This window comes from Diabrotica virgifera, chromosome 3, assembly GCF_917563875.1.
Source record: "Diabrotica virgifera virgifera chromosome 3, PGI_DIABVI_V3a".
Lineage (NCBI taxonomy): Eukaryota > Metazoa > Arthropoda > Insecta > Coleoptera > Chrysomelidae > Diabrotica > Diabrotica virgifera.
The window spans coordinates 81,906,535-81,932,996 of NC_065445.1; the positions used below are offsets into that span (position 1 = coordinate 81,906,535).

General features: G+C 32.5%; 1 protein-coding gene across 1 annotated transcript in view; it reads right to left on the minus strand.

Annotated features, from left to right (window-relative positions):
* The window catches only part of LOC126882531 (zinc finger protein OZF-like), a 78,667-nt gene that overhangs the window by 34,058 nt on the left and 18,147 nt on the right, over positions 1–26,462 (minus strand). The gene's annotated exons all lie outside the window — the stretch shown is intronic.

Sequence of the window (26,462 nt, forward strand, 5' to 3'; positions counted from 1 at the left end):
TAAAGCTTATGGACTATGCTAGGTTTGCGTTAATCACCCTGTATATTTAAATTTAATTTTAAAAAATGTATATTTATATTTGGACGGGTCTTAGCATTTTTTTAAATTTTTTAAAACAAGGACAGAAATAATTTTATTCCATCCTTCCACCCTATATGTATCACAGATTGCAAAAAACCTTTCTCACCTAACGAAATATCTTTCGTTGGATACTTTTCGTTAGGTCGTTATATTGTACTTTTGTAAATAAAAAACGATGAGCAATATTTTGCAGGAAATACTTTGTAAACTTAATGAACTTAAATGTTAAGTAATCGATGTTCAACGATCCCATAAAAAATATTATTTCTTCTGGAAATACTTTTCTCTAAACTCTAATTGATGTGATTTATGTCTATGATGAACGTGACTCATTAAATTATATCTCTGTTTAACCTGATGATCACAGTAAGGGCACTTGTACAGTTTCTTTGAACCACATTCGTACTTCATATGGCGCTGTAAAGTTGATCTGCTTAAGTAAGTTAGTCGGCAGACATTGCAACGATACCTATCGTCACCTAAAAACAAGTTTATACCGTGTATTAGAAAACAAAGCAAATAAAAAAAATATAACTTCGGTTAACTTTCGGTTAACTTAGCAATCCACTTTTAGGGCAGTCAATGAGAGCAAGAACAGGTTATTACCTCCGAATTCTATCCTACTGCATGGATTTTAATGAAATATTAGGAATAGCCTGAAAATATCAGCCTGAAAAAATATTATTCAAAGTCTACCTTATGCCGATGTGGGCTTTTGTTTTGGGGGCGGTTCCCACCCCTTCTCTGGGGTGGAAAATTTTTTGGTTAAACAACTACGTAAGTTGCTAGAGAACCTAATTATAAGCAAAAACTGTTCTATAATTTTTTTTCGAAAACTTAATACTTTTTGAGTTATTCGTGATTGAAAATTGGCCATTTTCATTGAAATATAACATCTTTTCAAACCGTTTCTTGCGAATACCTTAAAAACAGTGCATCTAACTAAAAAAATTATATAAAATATTTTTGTAGCTCATAAAAATACAAAGAGATTCGTTCCTTCTTCAATCTTCTAGTTATAACACAAAAAGAGATATGGTAGGTAAAAAGAGTTTGTTTTTTTGGTGCATGCTCAAATCAGTGTATTCAACTTGAAATAACAAAGAAACGGTCCTTGAAAAGTCCTTTTAAATAAGCAATATTAAATGTCGATTACATTCAAACTAAGCTAGATATGCTGCAAAAAATTTATGACCAACGAATTTTAAGAAAAAAATTCAGAAGTATATTTAACCCCTCATCCACAAGAATTTAAATGCATCTTTTTCCTTCTACAATACATTTTACTACAGTGTTATTTTTATGTTCAAAAAGTTGAGCGGGTTTAAAATGAATGGTTTTTGAAAAAAATAAGATCAAATTATAGAGCTCATATTTAAATTTTCACTAGTAATACCACTAGAGGTCAAATTATTTCCGGAAATTTTTTTGAGATCATGAATATTTTGAAAATTTCCCGAGTCGCAGACGAGGGAAATTTTCTAAAAATATTCATGATCAAAAAAAAAATTTCCGGATATTAATTTGACTTCGCGTGGTATTTGGTAAGAAAATTCCACACCAAATTTGCATTTGAAAATCCAAAGCTGTATGAACAGATTAATAGCGCGCCATAGCTTTGTCAGCAATTATTTAGGCTTTCAAATTCGTAATTTCTACTCATTGTAGTTGCATGGGAATACCATTTCAATATAGAAAATAGTATATTCTTCAATTTTACATAAGTTTTGAGTAACTACAAGTGATAGAACATGAATCAAAACTAAATTATGTAAACAAATAAAAACCAGTCTGTCAAAAATGTTCTGTTATTGTAAACGTCAAAAAATTTCCACTATAATTCGCTGTTGGGTACCCCACGAGCAAAAAATTTCCGATAAAAAACCCCCGTTGCCATGGTGATCTGTCAAAATAACGTATTTTGATTGGTTCAAAATTACAGGTGTGGAATTTTCTTAAAAATCTTCCTTTTTCTCCATGTAACTTGAAAAAATGATAAGAGATACTGTTATAAAAAATTAAATCAAATTGTTTATCTAGAAGAAACCTACATTTTTGTATGGCATCTTTTTTTTGGCATCTCTTATCATTTTCGAGTTACATGGAGAAATAGGAAGATTTTTAAGAAAATTTAAAAATGCGCTCAATAATTTGATCTTATGTTTTTCAAAAACCATTCATTTTAAGCCCGCCCAACTTTTTGAACATAAAAAGAACACTATAGTAAAATGTATTGTAGAAGAAAACGATGCATTTAAATTCTTGTGGATGAGGGGTTAAATATTCTTCTCATTTTTTTCTAAAAATACGTTAGTCATCAAATTTTTTACAGTTTATCTCGCATAGTTTGAATGTAATAGACATTTAATATTGCTTATTTTAAAGGTCTTTGCAAGCACAACAAAAGTTATTGGTAGCATTATACACCTAAAATCGACAGTTTCTCTGTTATTTTAAGTTAAATACACTGATTTGACACCAAGAAAACAAGTTTTTTTCACTTACAATATCTCTTTTTGTGTTATAACTAGAAGATTTGCAAAGGAAAGAATCTCTTTATTATTTTATAAGCTACACAAATGTTTTATATAGTTTTTTTTAGTTAGATGCATAGTTTGAAAAGGTGTTATGTTTCAATGAAAATGGCCAATTTTCAATGAGGAATAACTCAAAAAGTATTGAGTTTTCGAAAAAAAATTATAGAACAGTTTTTGCTTAGTATTAGGTTCTCTAGCAACTTCCGTAGTTATTTAAGCAAAAAATTTTCTACCCCCGAGAAGGGGTGGGAACCGCCCCCAAGACAAAAGCATACATCGGCATAGGGTAGACTTTATTTCTTGGGCTATTCCCTACTTACTGTGAAAATATCACGTAAATCGATATAGTAGGATGGAATTCGGAGCCACATACCCTCATTGACTGCCCTATTTAGAAATTTAGTAATTCAGTGAAGAGACAACTTTTTAATTACTCAACTACTTCTTACTACTTTTATAGATTAAGCACCATTTTAACGCAATCTAAAGAAAGGATAAGGATGTGAGTAACCATGATTTTCATTGAAAGGACACCGCACTCATCTTATGGAAAATATAATGTCACTCAAATGAAATAAAATTTACATGAATATATATTGAAATTTTAAAAATTTCGTACCATTGCACCAACTCTGAATTTTGCTTAATTAGGGCGTTAATTGTAATTGAAGTTTATCGAAGTCGTATTTTTGAAATCTATCTATAAGACTGTCATTGATAAATAATATTAGTCTAGCGGCTATTGAGACAGCTTACCTACCATTAGCTTAAGCCGATTAGGTGTAGTAGTACAACTGACCACAATATACCTACTTTATTATCAATAATAATAGGATAAGATAAGAATAAGCATCTGCCTTAATCCCTCAGAAAGATTTATGGAGTAAGCGAATTACAAAATCTTTTTTTCTTTCTTTGACACACGTACATTCCCATTTGATTTTAGATTTATTTTTATCAATTTACGCTCTTAATATTCAAAATACAGAGTTGGCGCAATGGTACGAAAGTATTGAGATTTCGATACCAATCTATTCATGTAAATTTTATTTCATTTGAGTGACATTATATTTTCCATAAGATGGGTGCGGTGTACTTTGGTTATAAAGTTTAAAATACCCTATGTAACAAAAAACACAAAACAAAACAACACAAAACTTTGCATTCTTGTAACGAAGTGAAGCGATTTTAGATTTAACATAAATAGCCCAATAAATGACCGTTTTGGAGTGTAATTTTCAGAGGCAACTCCGAATTGCATGAAAATTTGGATTTAGGTTCTACTTACCCTCCACTTCAAAGTTGAAATTGTGCCGTTGGTTGCCTTTACTTGGGGGGTGACAGTCACCCCTACTCGGGGGTGAAAAACGCTTGGTTAAAATAAGCCCGGAAATGGATAAATTGACAGATTATAAGCAACTTTCGTTCTATAAAGTTTTTTACGTAAGTCAATACTTTTCGAGTTATTCGCGATTGAAAATGTTGATTTTCCGACAAAAAAACTACGTTTTCAGAGTGTTTTTCGCTAATAACTCAAAAAGTAAATATTTGATCGAAAAATATATTCTTAGCAAAAGTGTAGCTTATAAAAAATCGAAAAAAATGGTGTATCAGTAAAGTCTACACATTGAGTAAAAGCAAAGTTGTAGCTCATGAGAAATTCGTTCTTATTCGTCTAACTCCAAATCGAATAATTCAACGCGAAATCACCGAAAAATCAAGCACTTTTCGGGAAAAGCTTATTAACGTTTTTAAAGTGTCTAAAAAAAGCTTTATATTTGCATTTTACAAAAGACTCTAGCATCCAAAATAAACGAGTTACAATGAAAAAAAAGTTGGCCCATTTTTTTGGTAAAAAAATCGTGAAAACCTGCCTCTATTTAGCACCCTAAATAAAATTAATCGTTGCCGCTTTACCATTTATTTTAACTCTATGTGGATTGTTTATATGATCTGTATGTTTTACTGGTTTAAAGTGCTTATTTTTGAAAAAATTTGGTTTTATAGTAAAATAAAATTCTAAAAATTTTTGAAAAATTTACTTTTTTCAAAGTAACTTAAAAAGTATTAGTAATACGAAAAAGCTTAACGAGTAAAAAAATGTGGGTTTTGCTATTGTAAATATGTTTGTTTCATTTTGTTTTTCCGTAAGACAAAAATTGGTTAAGATATGGCTGTTCAATATTTGCATACACTCGTGATTAGTGACCCATTCAAGCTTTTTCAACTATAACCCTTTTAAAAATAAGCACTTTAAACCGGTGAGACCGACAGATCATATAAAAAATAGATAAGTAAGTAAATTGTTTGTAAAGCGGTAGCGATTAATTTCATTTGGGGAGATAAACAGGGGAGATTTTCATAATTTGTTCACAAAAAAAAAGAGGGCTAACTGTATTTTGAGCGTAACTCGCTTATTTTTAATGCTAGAAACTTGTATAAACAATTAAAATAAAGCTTTTTATAAACACTTTAAAAAAGTTTGAATGGGGTTTTTCCGAAAACTGCTTAATTTTTCGGTGATTTCACCTTGAAATATTCAATTTGAAATTAGACGAATAAGAACGTGTTTTCCATGAGCTACAACTTTATTTTTACTCGATTTATAGACTTTCATTTGTTTCGGTTTATTATAAGCTACATTTTTGCTAGGAATATTATTTTCGATAAAATAGTTACTTTTTGAGTTATTTGCGAAAAACCGTCTGAAAACGTAGTTTTTTTGTCGAAAAATAAACATTTTCAATCGCAAATAACTCGAAAATTATTGACTTGCATAAAAAATCTATAGATTAAAAGTTGCTTAAAATCAGCCAATTTATCCATTTCCGGTCTTATCTAGAACGTATGTTTTTTCACCCCCGAGAAGGGGTAACTGTCACCCCCTAAGTAAAAGCAACCAACGGCACGATTTCAACTTTGAAGTGGAGGGTAAGTAGAACCTTAATCCAAATTTTCATGCAATTCGGAGTTGCCCCTGAAAATAACACGGTATCGCCGTATTTCCCGTTCATTTACTGGGCTAAAAGTACAGGATAATTTATTTAGAAACAAGCTGAAAATGCGAGCATTATCCAAACGACAACTTTGTTTATTTACGTATTTAAATTCATAATATGAAAAATTGCTATTATGAAAAGTTGTTTAAAATTAAAAACTATGTTTTAATGTAAAATTATATCCTTCTAATTTAAATACATATTGTGAACTATAAAGGGTTTTTACTCTTGAGTTAAATTCTAATTTTGGACATATCTCAAATAAAATTGATAAAATTTGATATATATATATGATGGTTGCATCTTAGATTGTAGACCATGCAAATCTTTTTATGAAGAGTAACTTTTATTCGCAAAATTCATAATAAAAATAATACTAAATGAAAATGATGTTGGATATCCGTAATTTGAGAAAAATTTTCAATTTTTTTTTTCATTAGAAGGATGTAATTGCACATTAGAACATATAACTTGTCATAATAACAATTTCCATTACACATATTGTGAAAAATAAAGGTACTTTACTCTTGAATGAAATTCATATTTTTTATATAAAAAATATATAATATAAAAAATAATATTTTATATCTGATGGTTGAATCTTAGGTTTTACAACATGCAGAACTTTTTATGAATAATAACGTTTTTTCGTAAAATTAAAAACAAAAAAGTTTCCCATAATATGTATCCAACTTAAGTAGACACGCTGTATAATAGGGCTTTTCATCGATTATCATTTGTTTTGAGCTTCTGTTATTTGCCATCTAATATATCTACGTCATACGTTATTGTATATACCAATGATACAAACCAAACACTTATAGCGTAGATATCTTAATATTATATGGCAACTGACAGAAGCTCGAAACAAATGACTGTGCATGAAAAGCCCTCCAGTGGTGCTCAGACTTGAAGTACGTGGGATCTACCACATAAACTGCAAGCGTCCAGCGATCGAATGCTAGTAAAACAACAATTTAGAAAATAAAAAACTTTATGGTACATTCAAATGATAAAAAGTTATAAAGTTGCGAGTGTGGTGAGTCAGCGCAGTTCCCGTTTTTTCCATTTTTTGTATTTTTTCCGTGAATCGCGATCCACTTCAAAAACTTTGGCGATCGACCGGTCGATCGCGATCGACCATTTGAGCACCGCTGCTACATACAGTGATAAGTGCGCTAATAACCGGCAAAATAGCTCAAAAGATGGAAAACATAATACATTACGAAACAAAAAGAGATGAAACTAGTGGAGATGGAAACAATCGTTATAAACGTATAAATTACATAGTTTCCCACTCTTAGACGTATCAGAGGAGTATCACAACTGTCACTGTGACAGTAGAATTTTATAAAATACTATGTCACAAACGTCTAAAGGTGGGAAACTATATAATGTAATGTTCATTTTTTTACGTTTATAACGATCATTTCCACCTCCACTACTTTCATCCCTTTTTGTATCACAATGTATTATGTTTTCTATCTTTTGCGCTATTTGCCGGTTATTAGCGTGCTCATCACTGTATAACCCTATATAAATATAATATACATAATACATGTCATTCAGTAGACAGCTCAAATAAAAAAAATAGTTAGCTGCCATTTAACATTATCTACATTAACATTAAGAGGAAACAGTAGCGATCAACAGGTAGCGAAAACGCGTTCCAAGATTGCGGCTGTAATTTTGAATATTTTTTCGAGATATTTGACACACGTATTCGTAATATAATAAAGAATGGCGGTACAGAGCCCAATTTGAAAAATATATTAATATGTGGAAATTACTCTGTAGTTAAATACAATATTAAAAAAACGAGCCTGTACCGCCATTAAGAAGAACAAAAAAATACACTTGCTTCAAATAAACTTTTTTATCCGATGCCTAGATTTTGTGTCATTTTGGAACTACTAAAATTTTTTATTTCATTAGTAGTTCCAAAATGACACAAAATCGGATAAAACAGTTTATTTGAAGGAAGTGTACTTTTTTGTTCTTCTTAATGGCGGTACAGGCTCGTTTTTTTAATATTGTATTTAATTACAGAGTAATTTCCACATATTAATATATTTCTCAAATTGGGCTCTGTACCGCAATTCTTTATTATATTACGAATACGTGTGCCAAATATCTCGAAAAATTTTCAAAATTACAGCCGCAATCTTGGAACGCGTTTTGGCTACCTGTTGATCGCTACTGTATCACCTTAACAAACAAAATTTATTTATTTGACATTTCAATTTATTTGACGTTTAATGTGTCAAATTAAACAAATACTTGCATCTCGGGACAGCAATTTAGGGTCCTTGTCACAAGAGTTTATAGCCGATGTCAGTAGAAGTCACACGCTGGTTTGAAATAATAGGACATTTTTATTTGCATTTTTACGTACATTAGGTTTAATGCGCTTGTAGCGTGTTTTCATTGTACAATTATCTTGCTATATAAAATGGCTGAAAGATCTTAAATTGCTGTCCCGAGATGCAAGTTGACTTTGAGGCCGGTTATCTCGAAGATTGGTGAGATATCGAAATGCCGTTTTTAGATTTGAATTCAGGAGACAAAACTACATAGGTCTCCATCGGCAGATTGGCTCCAAGTATAGCAGGAGCGGCGACGCACGAACGAACAGACTTTGCGAATTTATAAACAACAAAACCAAAATTTTCGTTGAAAAACGCCATGGATTCATGGAAAACAGTGTGATAGAAGGCATGTATATTTGTAACTTATTTTAAAATGTGAAGCTTACAGCCCTGTCCTAGTTTTGTAAATAACCTTTTTTGGTATCTCCCATAATAGCCGATATAACGAAATTATCACAAAAGTTGATAATTTTGTTTAATAATTTAGACAGCTGCTACCTGTATAAAACATTCAAAGTGATATAACCTTGACAGAAATGAAGGATTTTAAGAATAAACGACAAAAAGTAATAGTTGAACTTGTGAGGCCGCTCCCGTCTGAAAAAATTTCTGATTCGGTTTCTTTGCAGATTCCTGTTCATAAAAATATCCCCTTTAAACAAATCTGAAGGGTGCCGATCGAAATATTAGGACAAAAATTGTTTTCGGACAATTTTTTAAAACAAATGCCAAAAAACACGCTTTTTGCCACGGAAAACATTTTTTAGGGTTTTCTGGGTAAATAAAAAAGGTCTTTTGTCATTTTTTCAGAAGTTGATAGTTTTTGAGTTTAAAATCCACAAGTTTCAAAAATACGTATTTTTGAGATTTGAAAACTAATATGTAATTTTTTTTAGGTTGCCAAGTGCCTAAGTTATAGTAAATTGTAGTGCCTTGAACATACAATTTCAAGACTCAGAAGATTAATCAAGGCTTATTTCAATTTACACCGTTGTTTTTTAATTGTTAATTATGTGCATTTTTCATATTTAAAATCACTTTTACCTTGAACACCATCAACTTTTGTGAAAAATAATAAGAGACTTAGAATAACTCAAAAAACCTAAAAAAAGGATTTTCTGGAAATTTTCTGGAACAAAAAAGCTGCAATTTTATCGTTTTTTCGCTTACCGTTAAAAAGGTATAAAAAAACTTATGGGCCATTCCACGAACATACGCCTGTTTTGGATTACTTCGACAACGAATATTTTACTGTGCAACATAAGAAGTACGAAAGTAAATGGCGCTAATAATTATTCCAATAAACAACATGTAATTTGCAATTTACTTTCGTTCTTCTTATTTTGCAATATTCATTGTCGAAGTAATCCAAAACAGGCGTATGTTCGTGGAATAGGGTATACCGTTAAATATACAGTGACCGTTAAATATATAAACATTTTTATCTGTTAAAGATAGAAAAGCTTAAAAATGGTGTAGTCTAACAATTTTTAAATGAATTTGTTGCTTCAATAGCAGCAAAATAAGGCAAAAACGTTAAATGTTTAGAAAAACTTTTTTAAAATTAACTTACGTACCTACTAACACTTTTGTGATTGCTGTAAAAGGTCTCCTTTAGTGGTTTAAAAGCTCTCAAAATTTCAGCTTGATCCATTAATTAGTTTGAAAGTTATTTAAATGATTTATCCCAGAGGTCATTTTTTTTATAATAATATAAGATATAGAATAATGAAGACATGGTATTTCTGCGGGTACTGGATGAAAGCTGAAGACTTTTAATTTTGGTCAATATAAGGCGAAAATAAAAACTACACAAAAATGATAAAACTGTTAAATAATGTTAGTTGTTTTATTCGGTAACAATAAATATTACAACAAATGAAGATGTAGAAAACAAAAAAACTAGAAGTATAATTTCCTAAATGCGCTACATCTAACTTGGTGTTTATTAAGGTTGCATTTTAATTTCGCTTTATAAGGACAAAAGGAACAACCAAACTGTGGTTCTTTCTGACATTCGTAGCGCAGGTGTTGCCTTAAATTTTTGACATTTTTGTAATGTCGGAAACATATTCCGCAGGTGACACCTTTTAGGCCTAAAACATAAAAATCATTACGAAAAGAAATACATTTTGAACGACCTCGTATGAGCATAATTATTGTTATTATGCAAAAAATACAAATTTTTATGAACCAGACACCTCTACAGTTGCTGACCAAATACTTACTGTGTTCTGTGAAAACACTTGGATTATCAAAAGGATCTACTAAACATCCATTCTATTATAGTCCAGAGAAATAAGATTTTTCTAGTGACACATCCCCCTCCAGGCCGAAACCAAATTTTTTGAGTAGTATGGACATCTATATTAATAACCTATATGTTTCCTGCAGCCGATTTTGATGATATACATAGTTAAACAAATGAAGATCAAAAAAAGGTAAATTTTCGTTTTTTCGTCTATAACCAAAAAGTTAAGCATTTTAAACAAATTTGAGAGTAAGAACCTCATAATTCGTCTAAAAAATTTCAATATGACGTTCGCTTAATATGTCTATCTTTATTGGTTGCTTAGAAAATTGCAAAATAAATCATAAATTTTGAGTTTTTATAAATATTCATAACTTATGTAAAAATTAACTTAGAACCTTCTTATTACACGAATTGCTGAGACTTCTGGTGCTTAAATTATATTTTAAATTTCAAAGCAATTGGTCAAATAGTTTAAAAGTTTATTTGTTTATCCCAAATTAATTTTTTTCAAAAGTCAGAAAATTATGAGCTTACAGTAAGACTTCTGAGAGTTTATGGAAGAAGAACAATTATACTATTGACTTAATTAAAAAAAATGACAAAAAGTAATTTTAAACAGTGTACTTTGCTTACTTATAAACAATTAGGATAACTTTCTAACCGTTACCCGTAGAAAAATTATTTTTTCATATTTGGAAAGACTGAATTTTTATACACATTTAGAAAGAAAAACAATTGTCCTAGGACACTTAGGGACGAAGTTAGCCCCCTTTTTTTTTAATTCACATGTTTTACAGTATTTAGAATTATTCTTAGTCATTTTTTTTTAATTAAATTAATAGTATAAATCTCCTTCTTTCATAAACTATCCAAAGTATTACTGTAACTTTATCATTTTCTGACTTATAGCGTTGCAAAAAAAATTAATTTGTGATAAACAAATTAAATACCTTTTAAACTATTTGACCAATTGCTTTGAAATTTAGGGTATGATTTAAGCACGAGAAGTCTCAGCATTCCGTGTAATAAGAACGTTCTAAGTTAATTTTTACATAAGTTATGAATATTTGTAAAAACTCAAAATTTTTGATTTATTTTGCAATTTTCTAAGCAACCAATAAGGATAGACATATTCAACTAACGCCATATTGAAGTTTTTTTATACTGTTTATGAGTTTCTCACTCTCAGATTTGTTTAAAATACTTAACTTTTTGGTTATAGACGAAAAAAGCGAAAATTTACCGTTTTCCGATCTTCATTTGTTTATAACTATGTATATCATCAAAATCGGCTGCAGGAAACATATGTTATTAATATAGATGTCCATACTACTCAAAAAATTTGGTTTCGGCCTGGAGGGTGTTGTGTCACAAACAGGATATTTTTTTTTCCTTATTTCTCTGAACTATTAATCAAGGTATAATAAATAAGCAGTCAGTGTTTTTTTAATTATTCATCTAGTTATTAGCGAAAATCATTTACAGGAGCCACAAAATTTTGCATCTATACTTAGTGTTTATACGTGCTTTAGAAAAAGACAGTTATGCGAGCAACTTTTAGAGCTTTATGTGGTTATACAAAAGATTATAAAAATACAAGAATTTAATGAGTATTTTTTACGTATGGGAATCACAATAGTTTCAGAGCCATAAGAGAACTTACTATATATAGTTCATGTGGTGAGACCGCTCCCGTCTGAAAAACATTTCTAATTCGGTTTCTCTCCGGATTAATATTCAAAAATGTCCCCTTTAAACAAATCTGAAGGGTGCCGGACGAAACTTTTGGGCAGAAATTGTTTAAACAATTTTTTTAAACAAATGCGTAAGATCACCTTTTATTGCCCCAAAAAATATATTTTTAGGTTTTTTGGGTCATTCTAAACAAGAAAGATATCTTGTGATTTTTCTCAAAAACTGACCGTTTTCGAGTTATAGGCGATTTAAAATCTAAAAAATGCGAAAATACGCGTTTTTGAGGCTTAAAAACTCATATTTAAATTAGTATTTTTAAGGGTGCCAATAACTTGTATTAAAGTTTAAACATTCCTTTTCAAGATTCCGAAGAGTGATCTGGTGTAACTTTAATTTAGACCGTAGTTTTTTAATTGTTAATTATGCATGTCCATACGATTTTTTGGCCGGTGCGGCGCGCTCTATTTCAAAAATCTCCTATTTTCCTCAAAAAAATATTTTTTCTAGATTCTTTGGGACATTCTAAATAAAATAAGTTTCTTGGCATTTTTCTCAAAAGTTACTAGTTTTAAAGGTATAAGCGATTTAAAATGCGAAAATGTGTTTTTTGGCATTTTTCGGATTTTAAATCGCTTATTTAAACTATTAAAACTATTAACTTTTGAGAAAAATGTCAAGAAACTTATTTTATTTAGAATATCCCAAAGAATCTAGAAAAAATATTTTTCGGGGGAAAATAGGAGATTTTTGAAAATGGTGCGCGCCGCACCGGCAAAAAACCGGATGGACACGCATAATTAACAAATAAAAAACTACGGTCTCAATTGAAGTTAGACCCATCACTCTTCGGAATCTTGAAAAGGAATGTTTAAACTTTAATCCAAGTTATTGGCACCCTTAAAAATACTAATTTAAATATGAGTTTTTAAGCCTCGAAAATGCGTATTTTCGCATTTTTTAGATTTTAAATTGCCTATAACTCGAAAACTGTAAATTTCTGAGAAAAATCACAAGATACCTTTCTTGTTTAGAATGACCCAAAAAACCTAAAAATATATTTTTTGGAGCAATAAAAGGTGATCTTACGTATTTGTTTAAAAAAATTGTTTAAACAATTTCTGCCCAAAAATTCCGTCCGGCACCCTTCAGATTTGTTTAAAGGGGACATTTTTGAATACTAATCCGCAGAGAAACCGAATTAGAAATGTTTTTCAGACGGGAGCGGTCTCACCACATGGACTAATAGACTTTGTACATTGTATCGGCTGTAACACATCGGCTATCCTTAGCACAGCATTACATACTTTATTGAGTATACAATTTCATTCTGTTTTAGAGACCGCCAGCATCCGTTTACCTACGTTTCTTCCAGTACGAAGAGAGTCCCTGGTCGTGTGACAGGTTGCCCCATCCTGCTGAAACCCTTATTGATTTTAAGCTTGGATCATTTTCACGATATTTTCCCTATGACCGAAAATAACACTCTCCACGATAAAAATGTTTTCTGCACAACTGAGACCCATCCTGAAGCAACTAACATTAACATGACATTCACATACATTATACCGACATTCGGAAACCACTCCATACGTTTTGGCGTATGACACAATGACATACAAATTTGAGGCATACTCATTGCAGTACAGTTTATTTTGCCGCGTATCGTACTAAGAAAAGATGTATACATGCTAGAGCTTCACGATACGATACAATATCGATTTTTACATATTGAGTACTGTATTGGTAATGCCAATGAAGTATCGTATTGTGTATGAATATCGGCAATACTTTTTTTATATCGTATTGATATTGATTTCGATACAATACTCGATAAAATATCGATATAAAAAGGATTAAAGGCAAGGATATAATGCCGAGGCAAGCGTATCGACAATACAATAGTATTGTATTGATTTCAAATAATGAGTATCGTGTGGACATTAATATTACTAAGGTATGTATTGTATCGGTATCGTATTGATTTTCGATACGATGTCAATACAATATCGATATTTGTATCGAATATTGTAAAGCTCTAATCCGTGCTTCTTGGAGATAGTGCATTATTGTTATTATCTTCACATATTTCACTGGTCTGTTTTTGATGGACCATGGGATATTACATGTGACGTATACGTGGGATATACTCTGATAGATCGCTAGATACTTTAAAAGCATTTTCGAATACTTTTTGCCCATCCTTTTCCTTTTAACGATAAATAATATTGCTGCCTATGTATGTGTAACACTAATCCAGCAACTAGCATCCATAAGAAAATGAATTTCAAAATAAAATAACACTTTTAATTATTTTCACATTCACAAAAATTGGTACAAGATATCTACAGATGCATCAAAATGTAATACAGGAGTAGGTGCTGCATATATGTAACCCCTAACAATTAATTTCAATTTAGACTTCCCAAATATTTCAGCATTTTCTCTGCTAAACTTTATGAAGTACTCAGAGTGCTTAAACATGTCAACAAAAATAAAATACCAAAATGCTTGATCCTATGCGATTCACTTGGTGTTTTACAAACCTTAAATCATGTGTATGCTAAAAAACCCCTAGAGAAAATGGCAAAATTTGAAATAGAACAGGCTCAAAAAAGTTCTAGACGCATTACCTTTATATGGATCCCATCTCATATTGGTATTGATGAAAACGAAGCAGCAGATCATTGCGCCCGTAAAGGGGCTGTCCAATAATCACGTGAGGCTCGAAAGGGGGAAAGGTCCATAAAAATCACGAAATGTCCAAATACACGTGATATAGGGTGTCTTAAACCACAAAATGTATCACTAAGGGGGGGGGGGTTAAAACATGCCAAAAAAAACATCACGTTTTTTGGCACGGAAGGTGCCAAAACAGAGGTAACGGAGTGTCTAAATCTCGCGGGTGACATAAAATCGTACTTTAGAAATCTAATCACGTGTAAGTGGAACCAAGAATGGAAATATTCACAGACAACTTTAAGAACAATCAAAGACAATGTTTACCCGCAGATACCGAGAATAGGAACTCGAAAACTTCAAACTGTTATTACGCGTCTAAATTAAAGTAAAAAAATTACCTGAAAAGATAAAAATGACCATATTATCTAAACAATTTATTTATATTTATCAACAGATAAGTAATGTTTTACAACAGTAGAATCTCATACTCCACTGTAAATATAGCTGCCCGAAGTTCTAATAATTAGAATGTTGGCTATTGTAATGTTGCTTAACATTGCCCTTAATATTTGCTTTATACTCGCAACCTTCCACTGGACAACTAAACTGTGGGTCTTTACCACAACTATATTTTTGGTGCTGCAACAAACCTCTCCTCCACCTGTAAGATCGTAAACACACTGGACAGACATGTTTGCCTAAAATTTAAAGATAAGTTATTGAAAGTCTTAAAAAGTTTTAAATCAAGAAATACCTACTAGCACAGCTTTTTCTTCCGTTTACCATACAATTAAAATTAAAAATTATTTCTAAAAAATATATCAAAGAAGTTCGGCACTTACCTATTACAGTGATCTCTCTCTCGCTCTCTTCTCGTTTACCTATTACTGAGGATCTATGAGTGATTTCTTCCAATATTACTAACCATTATTTTCCATTGGTCCCTATCGTCAGCTGCTCTAAGAGCTTCGTAGAATGAGTTTCCAGCTGAATTCTTAATTTGGTCGGACCATCTAGTTGGTGATCTCTTGATCTTCTCCCCAGAACGGGGAGTGGGGAACGGGGGGTTTCTGTTCAAGAAACAATTAATCTCTCCAAACTATCGTCATCTCTGCGAACCACATGACCAAATAATGCAGAATTCGTTACAGACATATTGTGGACAGCCATTTTTTAATCTCTAGTTGGTTTAGAATGGAAACGTTTGTCATATAAGCTGTCCAAGGCATGCGCAGCATTCTTCTCCAGCATCACATCTCAAAAGAATCAATTTTTTGGTGCTCGCGTGCGCAAAGAATCCAAGTCTCAGCCCCATATAGAAATATTGAGAATACAAGGGCATTGACCAGTCTCATCTTGATATTTTGAGAGCTAGATCGGTCTTTCCAAACTTTAGTTAGGCGACTCATCGCTTTTTTGCCATACCAATATGTCTCCGAACTTCTGCTTCACAGTTACCATCGTTACTTATACTAGACCCGACATACACAAAACTGTTTACTATCTGCAGTAATGTAAGATACAAAACTTGGTTCTTAGAAATAATTGCCGAATACAAGTGTCACTAGATCAAGATGGTAGACATTACAATTCTCCAAGAGGTGGAGAGGTCCCATTGTTATTAGAAAATCCTTGAACTTGTTTAATTGGTTGTTTATCGGGTTTACATCTCTTATTAAGATAATTTTCGGAAATGTTGCCCCTCATGAAGTGAACATTCTGATTATAGAATTTTTAAAGTCATTTCTAGTTTTGACAAAGTATATACAGGGTGTTCCGGAAAATAGTGCGTTTCATAAAGGTATGGGTAGAACGTATCATTTAAAAAAACTATCTTATAGAAATTTTGCTAGTCATCTGTTCCATCAAAAAATAAAAACAAATAATAATATATTATAACTAAATATATATTATTACTGAAACTTATATTTGGCAACCGTAATGTTAATTACGTACGGTGAAGCTCACTGTGACAGTAAAAGGGCTGTTAGACTTTATGTTGAACGCCATCCCGAATCCCGAACGACGACATCCTCCTAAAGTTTTTGTGAATTTGTCCCAAAGGTTATTGGAGACAGGTTGTGGGGTACCTAAAAAACCTAGCGGTAGAACACGAAGGAACCATACACTAATGCAGAAGATGCGATTTTGGATATAGTCAGTAATAATCCAAGAGTAAGTACCCAATGTGGCTAGAGTGGTTGGCATTTCTAAAAACATTGGTCATAAGACATTTACGCAACAACTATTACACTCTTACCATTACCAACGAGTACAAAATTTACACAAGGGCGATTAAGGTTTTGTAGATGGTTTCAAAACAAAATCGCCAGATAATCCGAATTTCCGTGCAAAGTACTGTGTGCAGATAAAGACTGTTTTGCGAGGAATGGTGTGTTTAACTTTTACAATTGCCACGTATGGAATGACGAAAATAAGGATGATATTATACGTAGGACACAAAGTTTCAAAAAAATTAGTACAAATTTATGGGCTAGGATTATCATCTGATTGGCTTATATGAACGTCCTATAAGGTTGAATGGATATATGTACTTAAATTTTTTACATGTTCTACCGATACTTCTTGAAGACGTACCTTTATTGTAATGTGGTGAATTTTTCATGTACGTTAAAATACTGTACAAACCTTAATTATGAGATATTTAATAAACACAAATATGCTTTTTCTCTATCACTGGTATCAGTATCAATAGATAATATTATGCCAAACGATCGATGATTCATGATAGTTGATTGACAGTGATTTTAATGTATGTAGTATCCGCTGTGAGCTCGTACGTAGAGGGGATATTTACAAATTCTCGAGCGCCAGTAGTGGCAAGTCTGTAAACGTTTACCGGAAATTTGACATAAATGTCAAAGTGATTAATGTAAAATTAAAATTAAAAACATTAATTATAAAAAATATTAGTTGGTCAAAGCTGTGGTATATATTTTTACCTCAAATATACTTACGTTTTAAATACTGAATTTAAGTTTTTTTAATGTTGCGTAATATGTAATTATAATTTAATCTAAAAATCTTAGCGCCATCTACACGATAATTGTGAAAGTATCCGAAGTAAGAAATTCATATTTTATCAATAGAACGTCAAAATGATTAGCAAAATCTTTAAAAAATCGATTACATTTTAATTAATTTTTGCGTTGTAAATGTTAAGCGATAACAATTAAATAATAAATTTAAAAATTACCGGTGAAAGATAATTCCAGTAATCCGCTAGGAGCGCCACCAGCGAAGCTCAGAGCGTATAACAAGGAGCGCAACGTTGCCGGCTGTATGTGCTTTTCCGTGGACAATAATCAAATAAATTAAATTTATTTTTTTGACACGGTTGAATTTACAAATAAATATTATAACTTTTTTGTTTTAAATGGTGCACTCAGCCCATACCTTTAAGGGACGCACTATTTTCTGGGACATCCTATACAAGATTCTAGATTTTGTGTCTTTTTTTATTTCTTGCTAAGGATAAGTCTTCTTGTCTCCGATTCACAGTATCATATCACAGTATGTTGTACTAGTATTACTATGTTCTCATTTAATGTTAATATTTGTTTAATCTCCATAAGTCTTATATTATGTATTAATGACTTACGGAAAGGGAAAATTAGACATAATATCACAAAAAGTTTATTTAATTATATTTAAATTTCTTAGATTGCGCTACCATAATTAAAGTTATCGCTAATACAAATAATACATACACTATTATTGTTTTTAATTAAAAAATATAGAAATAATAATTTTTTGTTACAAAATTGTTTTCGGATTACAGCTTTTCTTCTGGAAGCTGAAACATTAAATAGTATATTTTGGGGACTTTGACTTTTAATAGTCAAGACGTCCCATTGTTTAGCGACTAAAAATGGTACAGAATTATAAGTACGTTGACATAATCAAAACAGATTGGACTAGAGAATTACCCAAAATTCGGTACTCTACGACGTACGTAAATCGAATTAGAAAATGACTAGCATACAAAAAAAATTAATAAAATATAATTTAAGAAACCTCTTTGAAAAACAAGATATGAACATAAAGTGGATAACGATTTTTCACTTCTAACTTTGTACGTCTAAAATTAAAGTTATTTATAACTTGAGAGAAATAACAAAATACTACAAATCCCTAAATAGTAGCCGTCAAGAATGGCAGGGATATTGATAAATAGATTAAATTGCTATACGGAAACAATTCTACATGATTATCAGGCCCGAAATATTCTTCCTAATGGCAAAAACAGACGAACCACTCTGCACTCAGCACAGAGTGGCTGAAACAGGCGATTTTCTAGCGCCGGCGACTACGCTGCGAAGTTGATGGTTTGGAAGTTTGTTCAAATAATTAAAAACTTGCCGGATAATATTGTTTTAAAAAAGGGTGTTCGTCAAAATCAGTGTTTGTAATGTCCATAGTTTTAAATATTTTATAAAATTTCAACCCCTTTGAAAAAATACCACTAAACTCATAAATGGAAATAAGACGAACCAGACAAAAACAGCTATATCACAGAAAGAAGCACATAAAAAATTAACCAGTACATCTGGTATCCTACAGGCATCAAATAGTTTGATACAATTTTCAAAACAAAGAACACACACAAATAGTAAGATTCCCAACCTGACAACTGAGTGAAGGAGGTCCTTGGAGATGATGACATTGAATATATCGTTTAGTTTATCGTTTTGTTTTCAACAACAAACAATAAAACGTTTTTTGGCCAAGGATGGGACCCCACTATTTAACATAAATAAACAGACAAAATTGTGAGTATTTGTTTTGTTCAGTTCAACGATGGATTCAGACGAGGAAGGTTTCCTTCTACCCTTGGGTTCTCGTATCTCATATTGCACTTCAATCAAAAATCTTTCCGAATCAAAATTCATTTTACGTGCTCACCGTGTAGTCTCGCCAATAACTGCGGCAGCTACAAAAGTGGTCCGTCTGAATAGGCTTTGCGGCTAGTGGACGCCACTAGCAGTGAGGATCGGCGACTGTGGCTGGCCACAGTCGCTCGTCTGGAGTGGAACGTCCACTCCACATAAGAACCCACGGCCAATCATCGAAAGCTGCTTTGTTGTTGATCCACAGAGTGGTCCGTCTTACCTTAGATACCTTAGATACAGACACCTTGTAATGAAGGTAAAGTTCCTCTGTATGTTTTGTTTGTGGATTTTAGAAAAGTGTCTATATTATAATAGTCGATAGAGTGAAAATGTATCGAGCAATAGAACATTTGGGTATACCAAAAAAATTTATTATCACGGTCACATTTCAGAGGTAAGACAACATAAGAGAGGCTCGTATATAAGGGCAACTAACTTCGTGAGAGATAAAAATGGAGAAATGCTGGCTGCCGAAAACAAAATAATAGAAAGGGGCTGAATATTTTGAAGAGCTCCTGAATATCCAAAATTTCACTGATGAAAACAATGAAAATGGTGGAAACAACGGAGAACATGAGTACCAAACGGCCGAATGAGAAATACCCCCACCAAGCATGGAAGAAATTACGCATGCCATAAAAACGCTTAAAAACGATAAATCCCCTGATCTGGACAATATTGATGCCGAGCTAATTAAAACAGGCGGTCATGAAGTAGAATCTCAGAAGAGAAGGCTCATAAGTAGAATCCATCATTTAATAGAAAAGGCCTGGCAACAAGAAATGATGCCGAAAGAATGGTGTGGTAGTATTATTGTACCAATACACAAGAAAGGAAAACAGGAATCATGCATGAACTACAGAGGAATCTCACTAATCAACACTACGTATAAAATATTGGCTTCGATATTATTAAAAAGATTAGTACCATACGCCGAAGAAATAGTTGGTAACTACCAGTGTGGTTTCAGGCCTGGGCCTGGCAGATCGACTATTGATCAAATATTTACAATAAGACAAATGCTTGAAAAGGGAATATTGGGAATATAGTCAGGACGTTCATCAGATCTTTATAGACTTCAAACAGGCTTATGATTCAATTAATCGTGCAACATTATGGAAGGCAATGATCGAGCTCAGCGTACCGAAGAAACTAGCTGCAGTAACACAAATGTGTGTAAGTAACTCCTTTGCACAAGTTAGAATAGGGGGAAAATATCAAATGCTTTCTGCGTAAATTCTGGACTGAGACAGGGAGATCCGTTGTCCCCATTGTTGTTTAACCTGGCCTTAGAATATGTCATGCGAAAAATTTATCCAAAACTCAAACCACACATAACTGCTCGGGGAGCCAAAATCATACTCGCCTTTGCCGATGACGTAGACGCAGTAAGTAGCACAATCAACATTAGAAATTAAGGATATTTTCTCGAGCTTTGAAGAAGCTGCATTAAACATCGGTCTTAAAATAAATGAAGACAAAACAAAATACACGGTCGTCTCAAAACAAGAACGACGGCGAATAAGGCAAATATTACTATAAACGATCATAACTTTGAAGTGGTTAAAGAATTTAAATATCTAGGAGCAACAATAACAAATGACAACAAATTAGAGCGAGAAGTTGAAACGCAAATAATGGTAGGAAACATAGGAAACAGATCTTTCTTTGCAACGAAACATCTAATGAAGTCAAAACTTCTTTCACGAGGTGCAAAAATCCAGATATATAAGACCATAATACGACCAGCAGTCGCGTATGGAAGCGAAACATGGACGCTAACAAAAAGAGAAGTAAATAAATTGCTGGTGTGGGAACGTAAAATCCTTCGAATGATATAATATGGCCCTTGCAGAGACAGCGTGACAAACGAATGGAGGGGCAGATACAATAACGAGCTAGAGTCTCTATTCGGAAAAGAAAATCTAGTCAGATATATAAAGGCTAATAGACTCAGATGGGCAGGGCATGTGATAAGCAGTAACGACAATCGCCTTATAAACAATGTGTTCTGGAAAAGGCCAGATGGAAGAATGTCTGTAGGGCGGCCTAGAAAAAGGTGGAAAGATGCAGTCAAAGAAGAAAATGGGAGTGCGACAATGGGAATTAATGGCACAGGACCAACAAACATGGAAGGTAATAGTAAACGCGGCAAAGACTCACGAAGAGTTGTAGCGCCATTGATGATGATGATGGTCACATTTCAGATTAATTTATGATTGCAAAAGGCTTGAGACAGGGATATTTTTAATTGGCTACATTATTTAACTTAGTGTTAGCAACTGTGATCAGATAATGCAGCATGAGTGTGAAAGAAAAAATCATGAAAAGTGTGCACCAGTGCATGGCATTTGCTGATAAACTAATGATATTAGCAAGAACCGTGAAAGAATTAAGCAGAGTGGCGAAGAAAATTATTGAGGAAGCAAAGAAAAGTTATAATTTTAAAAGGGTGAACAATTTTGAATACCTGGTGTCGTACTCGACGAAAATTCAAAAGTAAAATGGGAGCTAAATGGGGAATAAAAAATTAAGAGCCCTAATGAATTATTTTAGCCCAGTAACTAGGCCCACAGTATCATATTCCTGAGAGGTATAGACAATAAATAAGAAGAATGTGAATACTCTGGAAATATGGGAAAAAACATTGTGAAGCATATTAAGATAGAAGACAGGTGGGAGAGAAGATCCAATAACGAATTAATGGCTTTGTACAAAGAAAGAATGGCCGCAAACAGCCTGCCTTAACTAGTTATTACTGGAAAACCAGTCGGTCCCAAATAAACAGAGCGAGGTGGACTAACAAAGTGGAGGAAGACCGTAACACGTGAACGTGGGGGACTGGAAAAGAAAATCACAAATCAGAGAACGGAGAAATACTATTTATCAGGTCCTTCAGAGTACAGTGGAACCCCGTTAACTCGGATTAATTGGGACCGCGGCCGATCCGGGTTATCGAAAATCCGGGTTAGCCGGAGAAAATGGTAAAAATTAATAAAATATGGTATGCTTACAGATAAACTCCGTTATAATTGTCACACACACTGGTAAACCACGTTCGCATTCCACACAAAACCACACATACAAAGCGTCGTCAAAAGTCTCATTCTTAGCTTTATTAGCTTTGCATCGATTAAACTGTCTTTTGTTATCATTTTGAAAAAAAAAAAATTCTTCGATTTTAGTTCTATTTTTCTTCCAATCCGATACTGTAGATGTACCGACACCATAATATAATGCTGCAAGATTCACCTTTATCAATTCTACTTAATGCTTCTAGTTTCTTTTCAATTGTCACTACAACATTTTTACGTTTTGTTGCCCTTATAGACAAAAGACACGCAAACACAAAATCTGAATAAATTTACGAATGATTACAAAACGGAAGCGAACAATAATACGACTTTACTACACACAATACCGTCTCTGATGTTATGTTATTTAATAAAAGTGATGACTAAGACCATTGTTAAAAAAAGAATTTTAATAGTCTTTTCTAAACAATGCTAACACAGACAGTTTCAAAAAAATAAAGGATAATACAGGTGCATGTTGTTTTCGACAATGAATGTGGTGTACCATGAGTCATTTTTACTATGTTATATGTAGTTCAATCCGGTTCCATTATCTCTCAAATATTATATTACATAGAGTTGGTACAAAACCTCGTGAACCTTGAAAATGCGTATGTATAACCGAAATAAAATGAAGCCAAAAACATACGACTATTTTATTTGCTGCGAATTGCGCGACAGGGTCCCATCTGCACCCTGATATTTTCAGTAATGTCGGATTCATCAATCGTTTCGTTCGTATATTGACGTCACCAAATGAATGAATTAGGTTCACGAGATTTTGTAACAGCAATACATTTTTATTGTTGAAATGTTTGTCTGATAAAAATCGGTCCGGGTTAGCCGGAGTTCCGGGTTATCGGGGGCCGACTTATCGGGGTTCCACTGTAGTTAATAATTTTATTTAAAATGATTATAATTCTTTCTACCAATACCTAAATTAAGAAACCAATGTTCCAAGATGAGTGAGATACCAATGTTCAAGAAAAAGGACAATGAAGACCCAACAATTATAGAGCTATAAATCTACTGAACACCTCACTTAGCTAACCACAAAGGTCCTAACCAACAAATCACAGAAAAGGCCATCGAGTACAATAAACCAGCATATCTATGTTTTATAGACCTGACAAAGGCTTTCGATCGCATGCAAGTCGCAGACGTCTTACACTTACTGTATAGAAGAAACATAACAATCAATATTATACAAACCATTGAAAATATCTACTTCCATAATCGAGTAAAATGGAAAACTAACACAGTTTATACCAGTACAAAGCGGAGTCAAACAAGGTGACTCGTTAAGCCCACTGTTTTTTAATATAATAACGGACGAAATAATAAAAGCAGTACGTAAAGGTCATGGTTACAGAATGGGGAACAAAGAAATCCAAATATTATGTTATTCAGACGACGCCGCATTAATCGCCGAGATAGAAGACGATCTCCAAAGATTAACACACATCTTCAATACAACAGCCAAGAAATACAATATGATAGTATCAGCAGAAGAAACCAAATGTATGACAACATCTAAATACCCACTACGATGTAAAATCGAAAGTTTAGATATATGGGGATAGATATAACCACCTACGGAGATGTTGAAGAGGAAGTACAACAACAAACCTTAAAAGCAAGAAAAGCGGCGGGATCTCTTAATGACACAATCTGGAAGAACAAACACCTAAGGTAAGACACAAAAGAAAGAATCTATAAAGCAGCAATTAGACCTATATTGACATACACGGAGGAGATCAAAGAATTCGACGAATATCATGGAAAAGTCTGTTAAATAGGGAAAGAAGCGAACACATAAGAAGATCATGCAATGTAGAAGACATAAATAGATGGGTGACAAAACGGAAACAGGAGTAGGACGAACACATTAGTGGCATGGCAAAGGATAGGATAGTACGAATAGCACGAGATAAGTCACCAAATGGACGAATAAGTATTGGCAGACCAAGAAAAAGATGGTGCGATAATTTAAACAATTTATTAGGCTAATAATGAGGAAGGAACAGGCTTTATAGCCTACATACAAGATGGAAGAAGATAATTATATCTTTTATTTTTCATCTTGCAAAAATGTGATTTGAAGTTTACTGACGGCTAATTATCTAAAGAGTACTTTGATGTAGGTATGTATTTGCATATAACCAACATGTACAAAAAGTAGTTATAGAATTACCAAACACAAATATGCAAGCTTATGTTAGAATATCCACCACTATCGTTCACAAATAAATAAGTAAATAAATAAATAAATAATTTAGACAAATAACTATGTATGGTTTGGAAAGGACGACTGTTTCAGTATGCCTCTCTGTCGTTCTCGATTTTTTGAATAGTGGGTGACTAAAACATGAGTGTGTAAAGCATCCTTTCTTTTAAAGTCTCTTTGGCAAAACTGGCATCTGAATGACGGTTTCTTGCCGCATTCGTATAGAAGATGCCTTTTCAAAGTTTGTCGATGTAGGTAAGTTCTTCCGCATCTGATGCACATGTGGCGTGTATCTACAAAAAAGGATAATATTAGGATTATTAGTTAAACAACCTTTAACTGACATTCTTACAGTTTTTCTTTTACAAACAATGAAAATATGACAAAACTACTTACCACTGATTTATAGTTTCTCGTTATAGTTATTAGTCCAACATATAAAAATTGTTGCAAGCCCTCTTAAACGAGTATTATGCAAATATCTAATTTTTGATACATTTTCATTGGATTGCTTTATACAACTGATACACCGATGCAACAAATATATTGACTACGTTTCAATGCAAAAAATAATATTTTATTTTTTACTGTATTAAACCCATAATTACAATCCTTAACTTTTTTATCAGTTCTATATGAATGTAATAATGTTGAATTAGAATAATTAGAGTTTTTGCATAGAACTGAAGAGTTTAATTACCTATCCAGAAATTATTTCAATTAGTAAGTTGGTTAAGCACTAAAGTTTCCTGGGAGTGGGATACTGGACAACTTTTAAATCTTAAATAGGGACCCCCATTTTTTATTGCCGATTTGGATTCATTTTACAAAAATAAGTAACTTTTAGTCGGTTGGTAACATTTTTTCGAATTGTTGATAAATGATAGGAAAATTATGGAAACGGTCTAATATCTCGAGAAATTAACTATAAAAAAATATGTTTAATATTTTCTAAAAATCTATCGAATGACACCAACCAAGACCTCTAGCCCTTACCTACTGATGGTGGGGCAGGGAGCAACTTTGAAATTTTATATAGAAACCCTTATTTTTTATTACAGATTCGGATTCTAAAAAAAAGTAACAAACTGTATTCTCTACTATAAAAATTAGTTATTACAGCGTTAATATTTAAAAGTTACAGTTAGTTATTAAAAATTATTAGAAATTACAGCGCCATCTATCAAAAAAATCAGATAAAACTTATTTCAGTTTTCACGCAAAATTCGAATCTACAATAAAAATGGGGTATTCCATTTAAAATTTTAAAGTCGCACCCCCACCCCAAAACGATTTGGGGATGGGGGTTGTTTTGATGTCAATCGGTAGATTTTTGTAAAGAATTGAACAAGTGTTTTTCTTTAAGGGCATAGGCGCAAAATTTCGTGCCACTGTAATTTAAATGCAATATTTTTTTTTTCGAATCCTGAGAAAACTAATAGGTAAGTATTTTTGAAAAATTTAAACGCTGAATGAAAGATTACCTTATTACCGAGGGCCAGAAATTCCTTAGGATAACCAAAAAGTTTCTTTTGAATGAGATATTTGAAATTAAAAATCACACTAAATTTACCAGTTTATTTTCACCCCTGTAACTTATTAAAATAAACATTATAGAAGTTTTCAGGGACTTT